Consider the following 12,125-nt stretch of genomic DNA (forward strand, 5'->3'; position numbering starts at 1 on the left):
GTGTGCACCACTGTTGGCTGTTTTCTGGTTGACCGGACGCTCTAATGTGTGAACACATGGCTCCAGTCAGGGAAATGTCAGAGAAGGCAAACAAGGGAGATTTGAGAACAAGAACCGTTGATGTGTTGTGTCTGATCTGGGTTTTTGTTTTCTAACCCTCTGAATATTTGACGACGTATTGATACAAACGGCTGATGGGTTTTAATGGTGTGTGTGCTCAGGTACCAGTAAATGTCACCATTATTCTCACATTTCGCATTAATCGACCAAGGTTACTGCACGTGACAAATGAAATGTCAAGCAATATGGACAAATTGCGTTTCACTCTTGGGTGAATCCAGAAATTCAAAACCATTTAGCGCTTCGGGATTCCAGCAAAAAATAAAATAAAAAATCAATACGGTCAGACCTGAATCTCTTTGTACTGGTTTTATTGCTTTTGTGGGGTTAAAGGTCACACGTGTGTGTGTCTCAGATAGGATACAGTGTCATATTGTGTTCCTATAGTAATATAGCTGTTGATACAGCTATTCTGAACCACATATGCGGTAACTTCTATGGAGACGGCTGTGTGAATTCACACACATTGCTTTAATACCTGTCAGACAGGGAGGAAATTAAATCATCGCTGGAAACACTAACACACAAACGCACAAATAGCTCTGATAAGACAGGCACTAATTTAAATTCCATTATTAATGGACCCCTAAGTGCAGATCAGCAACAGGCTGCACGGGTGATTGACTTTTATTGTGCTTTTGGTGTCTGTCTTGACCTGCCTAACCATGATGCCTTGAGGGAACGAGGCCAGCAGGACTTCAATGAAATAGCTTAATTCAGCAGCTCCAGAAGCTGCTGTAGCATGAGTTTTGACGCAACATATTTGGTTTGGTCATTTCTATCATGTCCTGTCGTTGATTTACCTGGAGACAAAATGAGAACCAATTACTAAATATTAATTTATTGTTTCAAAATGAAACCACAATAGCAGCTTAACTCTAAAACTGATTACTGTTTTTCATCACAGTGACTCAAATCTTTTGAAACTGTTCACCAAAATGATTTGTTCACTGGTCAATGTAATAGCAACAATTCAATTATCTTGCAATTCACACTTCAGAAAATTCTTTTTTTCCTGTTTTTTTTTTTCTTTTTCTTTCTTTTTCTGTGTTCCTGTGCCCTAAATGTTAGAGCATTTCATTAGCAGCGCAAGGTTGTGGGTTTGATTCCCAGGGAACACGTGTGAGGTAAAAAATGTTAGCCTGAATGCACTGTAAGCCGCTTTGGACAAAAGCATCTGCTAAATGCTTTAATTTAATTATTATTATTATTATTTTCAAAATTGATTAAACTATTAAAAATAATTATAATATAAACTCACAATTCTGAGAAGAAAAGTTTTAATTGTGAGAAATAAACTTTAAATTGCAAGAAAAATTTTTTTAGATAAGAAGTCGCAATTTCATATATATATTTTTTTATTCCTTTGCGGAAACAAACATGTCACAATTCAGATTTGTTTCCCCTTGTAACTGCAAGTTTATATTTAAAAATTCTGACTTTATTTTTTTTTATTGAGTCTACAATGTCAGAATTACGAGAGAAAAGTCTGAATTGTGAGATATAAACAGGATTATGAGGAAAAGTCAGACTGTGAGATAAAAATTGCAATGACCTTTTCTATTTTTGTTCCTAGGCCAGAAACATGCTTGCCACAATTCTCGCAATTATTTTATTCAGATTCCAGAGGCAGCCTCAGTGAACCACACAGGTCATGCTTTGATCCTTGGCAAGGGGGTGTGGCCGTACAGTACATCTAACCAATGAAAATGCTCCTTCATAGCCAGTGCTCAAAAGCTATTGGTTGAGGAGCCAAACACGTCATAGTCAATCAAAATATGACCACATGTTTGATGCGTTCAGTCAAAAAAAATTTAAAAATAAACGAAACATCACTAATATACGGTATAAAATGCGCTCCCAATGCGAAAGCTTCTCAGAAAGGATTTTCATCAGATTCTATGACAGGTAATGATATCAGGTAAGAGTTCAGCGAGATCCACGCACTGTTTGTAATTTATTAATTATATTTCAGTTAGGGTGCTGCCTGTGCGCGGAAAAGACAGCAAGGCAGCTCAGTAGGTTTTGAAACTAGATTCTTCCCAAGGAAGTGTCTCGCAAGTGTTAGAAATGTCACTTCCCATTCCGTTTCCCAGACCAAACACACACACACACACACAAGATGCATGATCAGTAGGTGCTGTCTGCAAAGCTTTGTTCTGTAAATCCTGAGGCTGAGAAAATCAGTCATGCACAGCTGCAGAATACAGAGAGAGGAAACAGACAATAGCCACTGTGTGTGTGTGTGTGTGTGTGTGTGTTGATTTGTGTGATCAAAACCTCTGAACACAAAAGCAGAACGGAACAGAACAGCTACCTGTACAATTAAACTCTCACAGAGACCGTCGCCATGATTTTGCCAAGAAAGACTTGTTGCCGGATCATTGTCCAAAAATACAGACTTAACCCAATCCCTACCCCCTAAACCTACCTCCTACCCATAATTTATTCCTAAAATCAGTGGGAAATGAAAGCTGATGCTAACAAGGGTGTAGAAGCACCTTACCCTGATTATAAGCCTAAAACAGGTATTTTCTGAAAAGTTATATCTCAATTCTGATTGGTTGATTGCAATGTTGTTTCAGGATCAACAAGGATGTTGATCCAGGAACATGTTGCACTTAGTAAAATCACGCTCTCCCACAGGGACATCCAAAGGCAGATGAAGAGCAGTGGAGTTTACATTATGAGCGTGTGTTTATTGTACACATTTTGCATCATTACTGGGAGTTATAACATCAGCCTCAAAACTCATCCCGCACTCGCAAACAACATTTAATTCGATTAATTGTTTCTTTATATATAAGAAGTTAATTAATAAAATCTATCTATGGCATTATTTTTGACGGTATCCTCATTTTACAGCAGTTTTACACAAGTGCCTAAAACTGCACAGTACTGTAGCTTTGCAGTTTTTTTTTTTAAGTGTCTTGAAAAAATTGGCACAGTTCTTCTGGATTGAGTCTGTCTCAGTTTGTTCTGTTTCTTCATGTTATTCTAGACAGACTGATGATGATGATGAGATCAGATCTCTGTGTGGAGCCCTGGCTGCTGTCAGACTCCTTGTGCAAACAAAAATCTCACTGGATTATTACATTTAATGGCAAATATAATGTTTGGAGATATAAACTGATATTAACTACTGACACGCTACAGCAAGACATAACTGTATGTATATGTGTGTGTGTATAAATATATATACATAAATGCTGACCAAAGTGCTGCACAACATACCAAACAAAACATCCATTGTACAATACAATTTAAAGACTAATAATAAAATATGAAAGGAAAGCAAAACCATAATAATAGAACTAAGACCGGAAACATCATGCAATTTAAAACAATATTTAAGACTACAAAATAAAAATATTAATTTAATAATTAATATCAAATTACACATATGCCTGAGAAGAAAAAAAAGTTTTAAGAGAAGATTTAAATGTAAAAAGTTTAGGGGAAAGTCTAATTGACAAAAGGTAGGGAATTCCAGAGCTTAGGACCAAGAACTGAGAAAGCTCTGTCGCCTTTGGATTTAAGTCGAGATTTTGGAACATTTAATATCATCTGAGTGGAGGATCTGAGTTTTCTCACTGGACAATACGATTGGAGAAAGTCTGAAATATATGAAGGGGCAAGACCATGAAGTGATTTAAATACAAATACTAAAACCTTAAAATCAACTCTGAATCGAACAGGTAGTCAAATGAAGTGATGATAACACAGGTGTAATATGTTCTCTCTTTTTTGTCCCCTTTAAAAAAACGAGCAACAGCATTCTGTACCAGTTGTAATCGCGAGAGAGAGTACTGATTTATTCCAGCATATAGAGCATTACAGTAGTCCAGCCTGGTTGAAATAAACGCATGAATAACAGTCTCCAAATCACTAAAGCTTAGAATATTTTTCAGCTTGCGAAGGCCCCTTAGCTGCAGAAAACTGGCTCTAACTACAGAGTTGATTTGTTTTTTTAAATTTTAATTCAGGATCAAGTGTAACTCCCAGATTTTTTACTTTATCACGATTGCTATCTTGAAGGGGGCCTAGGGTAGAACTTATATTATTTTAAAGGTGTGAAGGGCCAAACAACATAACATCAGTCTTCTTCTGAATTAAAGGAAATTATTGTCCATCCAAGCCTTAATGTCCTCCAAACAAGCTAGAAGAGAGGAAACTGAATCAATACCTGATTTTAATGGAAAATAGAGTTGAGTGTCATCGGCATAAATGTGATATGAAACTTTATGGGCCTCAAAAATGGAACGAAGAGGGAGTAAGTATAAGGAAAATAAGGTTGGACCCAGAATTGAGCCCTGGGGCACCCCACAAGTGACAGGAACTGAGCTTGATGAAAATTCTCCAATTTCCACCAAAGAATTGCTATTTGTGAAATATGATGCAAACCAATCTAGAGCTCCATCACGAATGCCAACTTCAATGTCCAATCTCTTTAACAAGAAACGATGATCCACAGTATCAAAAGCCGCACTTAAGTCCAATAATAGAAGAATAGTACAGTTACCAGAGTCTGTGGATAGTAAGAGGTCATTTACTACAGTGGTTGCTCTTTTGACTCCTTTTAAAAAAAGAAAAAAGAAAAGTCTTAAAATAATCATCGGACTACACTGGTCGTGCTGTATGTTTTTGATTCAAGAACTGGATCATAAGTAGTCATTCGTTCAGATTCAGACTGCACTAGTTGGTGCTGTTTCCTATGTTTTTGATTCAATATAAAGAACTGTCTCAAAAGAGTAATTAGTTCGGGAATCAAACTACTTGTCATGCTGTATGTTTTATATTCAGGAACTGGATCATAAGAGTATGTTCTTGTAGCTCAACTGGTAGAGCACTGCGCTAGCAAGCAAGCGCAGGTTTGGGGGTTCGATTCCCCGGGAACACATGATATGTAAAAATTGATAGCCTGAATACACTGTAAGTAGCTTTGGATAAAAGCGTCTGCTAAAGGCATAAATTTAATTTAATTTTTAATTTAATTTATTTGGGAACTGAACATCACTTCATGCTGTATGTTTTGATTTAATACAAAGAACCGGATCATAAGAATCTTCCGTTCAAGAATTGGTCATGCTGTATCTTTTTGATTCCCTAAAAGAACCAAATGATAAGATTCATTCGTTCATTAATCAGCATAGTTGAGCTATATATTCTGAATAAGAACTGGTTCTCAGCTATTAACTCTACTTCAAAATCATACCCTCATACTTCATTTGAGTTAATGACTAAACGGCTGACTACATGATGTCTTACGTGACTCGTTGCTTGTTTATGTATACCTGACTGAAGACAACACTTTATTTCACGCTGGTAAACACACATTGTAGATTACAGAGGATGAAGGATGCCATCATTAGCTCACACACAATGGTAAATGTTCTCACAGCGGGCAGTCAATTGACCAAATGCTAAAGTCTCTGCATTTTGCTCTGGCCACACACACACATGAACTCTCACTCTTCATCTCTGCCATCTGCTCCGCACTTTGGTCTCTGTGTATGTAGATGTTCACATGTAGGAGGTTGATACACAACCGCTAGTGTGAGCATTTGGAATTGTGACTCTCAAACCATTCATAATCTTTCACGCATCATTTCATTTATGTTTGATAGTTCTTTTTAATAAGGGGTGTATTAATTATACTTCGAATGTGCGTTGAGAAAGCACAATGTATATGAATGAATATTTGTATGCGTGACGTGGTTTCCATCTTAAAGGCTTTGCTAATTTGGTAAAGTGTGAGTTTGTGTAAATACTCGTCTTGCTGTTTGCTGATGTGACTCTTCGATATAAGAGACTAGCATTGGCCCGATATATATATGGAGGTTTTTAGAAGTCAGGTGATTGTTTGGGGCGTGCCCCTACTCCCGAACCTTTGTTAATACCAATTAACTCCATTTCTTACAGGAACACATCGATTCACTACAGGAGGTCTTTATTCACCCCCTGAGGCTGTGTGAAGCACTTTTTATCATGGATGGATGCGCTTTATTGGACTTCTTTTGAATCGAAACACCTACCCACTGCCATTATAAAGCTTGGAAGAGCCAGGACTATTTTTAATATAACTCCGAATGGATCTGTCTGAAAGAAGAGAGTCATATACACCAAGGATGGCTTGAGGGTGAGTAAATCATGAGCTAAGTAAAATTTTGGGGTAATTTTTTTTTTTACATGTTTAATGCGTAGAATTTAATTTAAAAGTTCTCATTTAGATACACAGGATAGATAAGATAACTTAGTCAAGCCCAATCCCAATTCTACCCCTTAGCCCTTCCCCTTTCCCCTACCCCTCCGTTTCGCACGTTCACGTGAAGGGGTCTTGATTCTCTTTTGGTTGGAGGGGTGGGAGTAAGGGGAAGGGCCAGATAGCCCTTCAAACAAAGATTTTTCGGGACCACACTTCAGACGAAGGGGTATGAATTATCTTGGCCACAGCGAACAAAAAGACACATAAATGTAAGCTTTTTTTTGGCATGAATAAAGATTTTAACAAAAAGTAATCATTTGTTTTATGTTACATTTAATTGTGAGTTCATAATAACGGTCATGTTAGGGTACTCAAAGAAATATTTGCAAAAAATCGCTAATATTTGCTAACATCATATCATTATAGACTGTGTGATAGTGCCACAGCATATGTCTGATCGGGCGATAACTGCCCTAGACATTGATGGGGGCTAATCCCACCAATAATTAGAAATCGGTAAACCATATTTTCAAATATTGCCTATTCGAGAAAGAGAGAGAGAGAGAGAAAGAGAAATGGAAGTTGGATGTGAGTGAGTTAATTTAAAAACAGCGATTGTATCCTCTCGTCGCTGGAAAATATAATGTAGCGATTCAGTATTTAAACTGTATTTAATAAAAGTCGGGGGGCAGCGTTGACAAGTTTATTTTCTCCTCGATGTGTGAGCTGCGCGATTTCCGATATGTGTGTGTGTGTCAGAAAGCATCTCATTAATACAGAACGATAATTAAAGGCTCTAATTCACAGTATATGTGTGTATTGTAAGAGCTAGACGACGAATGATGACGTGTGACGTCATGGAAGTGGTGTCCCAATCCTTAGGGGAATATTTAGGGGAAGGGGTATAAAATAGAATTGGGATTGGGTCTTAGTCCTAGATAATGAGATAAACGTGTGTGGTGCTTAAAAGTCATGTTAATTTTGCAATGACTGTATACTAAGCCTTTGGAGGATCAGGCCGTTCATGTTTGTGTCTTGCTTGATATTTGCTGATGTGACCGTGTGTAATTATCTGACAGATTTTCTTTACCCTTCAAAATGAATTAATTTCTGAGGTCGTATGTTGGAATAAATAGCATTTGTGTGTGATAATACCATTCGCTTTTCACTAATGACTCAATTAGCGAGGAGTCTCTTATCATAATGGGATCGTGTAGAGAGAGAGAGAGATTGTCCGAGAAACAAAGAATTCCTGGGGCGAATATAAAAAAAGCCTGTCAAGAACATGTCTGGGGTCATATTTCAAGCCAAAAACATAAGACAAAAATAATTATATTTTGTGGATAAAAAATTCCATGAAAACCATTTTTAGGTCCATTAAGATATTTTGGCATTGTGATATTGTTTTGTAAGAATTAGGCATACTTGTTCTCTTAATCCTCAGTTATTGTAGTATTATTTAAATAGTTTTTTTTATTATATTTATTGATATTTTGAATTAGCTTTTATTTGTACATTTTTTATTTTCTTTTTAATGTTAGTTTAAGTTTAAGCCATTTTTTGTGCTTTTTTATTTTTATTAATTTATTGACAATAATTTATGATTATGTATTCATTAATATTTAGCTTAGACTTTATTTCAATTTTATTATTTTTCGTAGCTTTGTTTAATTTAACGAAAAAAATTTTTTAAAAATATTTTTACTTAAAAATAACAACACTGAATTGACATTACCATATTGTTAAGAATATAATTATCATATGAGAATGAAAATTTGAGGGGTTAATATGCTTAATTTCCATGAAAAAGTGTTACAATGCCAAAAATCTTAGTGGTACAAATATTATTTCTAATTGTTAATAGAGACTTTCTGGTGAAATGATGCTTGTTTTATCCACGCCCCAGCGAGGAATGATGAACCAAAATGCATCGACAGAGAAAAAGCTTGACAAAGCCTCACTCGGGTCATTTTTAGTCCATCAGCCAGCTGTCTCCAGCAATATTCACCATATTCACCATCATTGCGCCTGTCTGTCGGCCCACCTGTCTGCCTGCTGCAGACGAGCCCGTCTCTTCCCTGCTAATGAATAGGTTCAGTCCAATAATGGACTCTTTAGAAAACTCTGTCAGTGTGAAGAGCTGTTTGGGTGTGCTCATGTGACCATGTAGGGCACAGAAAAGGAGCCCACGTGTATACGAAGAGTGCTTTTCACATTTAATCCATTCATTAAGGATGGAATGGTGTAATTATGCTGTGTTAACCATGGATGAAGATCAGACTCTGTGCGAGAGAGAGACGTTTGTTTCTGGTGCGGTGCTGGAAACCAAACAGAAGGTCATGAATATATAATAATGTTTATTGTTTTTAAAAGATCAGGCTTATGAGGGAAATGCTTGCGGATGGGAATAATCCAAGACAAACATTCCAACTTTTAAGATTTGGGGAGTGTAAAAGAACGAACTTATAATATTGTTTATTTGCACATGTTTTGTTTAGTACTAAATGAATTATGCAAATCAAAATTATGCAAAAAAAAATAAATAAATATATATATATATATATACACACACACACACCATAATGTATGCAGTACATTTTATTTTGATAAATAAAATAAAAAATATGAATTTTGCAAAAAATAATTTAAATAAATTTACTATTTAAAAAAATCTTAAAAGTGTTTTAAAACTCTTAAACTTGTTCCTACTTTCTAGTGAAATTACACAATTTACCCATCAGATTGCTTTTTTTTTTTAACTATAGATGTTAACAATTGGATGTTAAGTACTTACATGTTTTTTTGTTCTCCACGAAATATCCCAGCACCTGATTTTTATATATGTTGGACTTTTATTTTGAAAATGTTTTGTTTCCTTTCGTTGTTTATCAATTAATGTCATGCATTTTGCCCTGTTTTTTTTTTTTTTTTTTTTTTTTTTTTTTTTTTGCGTTAAATGTATAATTACTAGCCATTTTGGAAGTTTTTTTTACAGCTTTGTCATGATCAAGGTTTTGAATGAACTTACCTTTGCTCTTGTTATTTTACATTATATTGTAGGAGTAGCTGTCGTATTACATGCTGTTATTATGTTTTTAACCTCAGTTGTAGCTCTCTAATGTCATTCTTGCTTGCATTCTAAAAAACACAGGGTTAAAAACTTTACCTAGCAAATTGGGATATTTATTTGACCCAGCATAATGACTTAATTCATTTTTACTATTATAAGCTACTGTCTTATTTTTACTTCAGATATTAAATAATGTTCACAGATTAACTTAAATGCTCTAAACTTTTTTTTAAATACTCCACTTTGGAGCACGTCAACACAAAGTGTGTGACCAATCATAGAGCAGAGAATTCTCTGAGTGGGTGGAGTCTAGGACACTAATGGAACATGAGCAGTGATTTCATTAACCCAGGACAGATTTAATTAACCCAGGACTGATTTTATTATCTAAACAGTATTAAAGACATGGGAAGGGGGTCTTTTTCACTCTCTCTGCCAAACATACAGTAGCCATGATCAGCCTCTGTTCTCTGAAGAAAAACCCTTTGAGATAAGTTTATTCAGATTTTGAATGGCTGCGTCATGGTTTGGTACAGTAACAGAGTTTGACAGTTGGTTGTTTATCTCAAGACAATAAATCTTAATAAATAATTTTTCATAAATATTTTTTTATGTTTCAGGTTTGTGTGTGTGTGTGTATATATGTATGTGTGTATATATATATATATATATATATATATATATATATGTATGTGTATATTTTTCATTTATTTTTCATCTTTACCTTTAAGAAATGTTGTTATCCTAACATTTGTTTACAATAATTATTATTTCAGTATTTTTTTTTAAATATTCCTTTATTTTATTTTAAATAATTAATTTAAAAAGCAAAAAATAAAAATATATATTGTATCTTTTTTCTATGTTTACGTCAGGAGGTAATACTAAATATATTAATTCTTTATCATTTTTTTGATAAAGTCGCATCTTAAATATATATTAAATTATTTAATTAAAACAATTAAATATAAAAATAAACATGTAAAATGTAAATAAAAAGTATTATTTTCATGGATTATATTTAAAATTCTATAACCATTTTATTGCTGTAAAGGTGCCATAGAATGGAAAACTGTTTTTACCTTGGCATAGGTGAATAATAACAGTTCTGTACATGGAAGTGACATACCGTGAGCCTATTTTATGGCACCTTTAAAGAAAATTACTTGACACTACTTTGTACCCTATCCACAGAAAGTGCCCCATACCTCTCATTAACAAATATAATAATCATCATGTTTAACATCTTCTAATTAACATACACAATTATGTTGTTAAACCTCTTGTTTTTGCAAATATGGATCTGAATCATCTGCATCTTTCTCAGCTGTGAGCCCTTCCCTCCAGACAGCAGAATATGTTGCGTTTTAAAGGGTTAAATATGGTTTTAATTGTTATGCTAATGTGTTCTGAGATTGGAAAGATTATTATGCCCTCAGGGACAGAGAGATGGAGGAACAGAGTAGAAGAGCAGAGTGATCTGAGGCGGGAGGGGTATTTTAATGAGTGCACCTGAAATAAACGAAGAGATATCAGATTTGTCCGGGACATGTTTGCAATATCCCCTTATGCCATCAATGAAAGATACTCTCTGGAAACATTCGGACTGAGACTGGTGAGTCCCATATTATCAGGCAGTAGCGATCCAGGATGCCATGTGGGCTCAAATCCGAACTGTCGCAGGGCGTTATCAGCTCCTGCCAGCCGCTAATCAATAATCTGATAGCGTCTCTGACATGATTGTGTCTAAATCTGTGTGAATCTGACACATCTCTCTCTCTTTAAGTTAGACAGGGCAAACGCTGTGTTTTGGGATTTTCATATCTGCAAGAGGAGATTTTGGGGTTTAACATGTTGTTTGATTTATGTTTTTTGGCAGTATTGTGGCAAATCCTCAGAGCCAAGGAAAACTGGATTGATTAGGAGTAAATTCTGGCTCACTGTGGTCCAGATGTATTTGGGAACGGTTGGAAGATGTTGGGCAATTGTGGGAAATTAGAAATAAGCAAGAGGGTTTGTTTGACCTCATTTCTGCGGATGTTGAGTTCCACCGTGATATGGACACATTCTCTGAATTCTGAATTCTCGGAATTTGGAGATAAAAACTGAGGGATTTGAGCTGTAGGGTATTTTAAATCCTACAATCTTAAATTTTCGGTACCTCTGAAAACCTTTGGGAAAAGGTTTGAATTTGTCTTCTGATATCAAATGCAGACTTTTTCATTCACTGGGGTGCCATTGTTGGTGCCAGAGTTGGATCTGGGCTGGAAGAAATTGCTCCTTTTCATCTTAAACTTACTGGTCTTAAACCAGCAACTGTATAAAGGTTGGATGTTAGCGGTGGGATGGTATCCAAGCCAAGTCTTCAGAACAGCCAGTCTGGCAAGACTAACTGCAAAGCAACTACTCATAGTAACATGTTAAAATCACTCCAAAACCTTGGCAACAGCTAAGCAACATACTAAAACCACTCCAAAAACCTTAACAACCACAGAGCGATGCATTAAATACCACAGAGCGGTAAACTAAAACCACTCCTAAAGCTTTCGCAATCGCACAGCGAAACACTGAAACCACTCCGAAAACCTTAACAACCACAAAGCGACACACTAAAATCACTCCAAAAACATTAAAGGTGACCTATTATGCAAAAATCACTTTTATAAGGTGCTTGAACAGTTGTGTGGCCGCAGTGTGTGAAAACAACCAGCCTATAATGGTAAAAAACCA

This window comes from Carassius auratus, chromosome 47 (assembly GCF_003368295.1).
Source record: "Carassius auratus strain Wakin chromosome 47, ASM336829v1, whole genome shotgun sequence".
Lineage (NCBI taxonomy): Eukaryota > Metazoa > Chordata > Actinopteri > Cypriniformes > Cyprinidae > Carassius > Carassius auratus.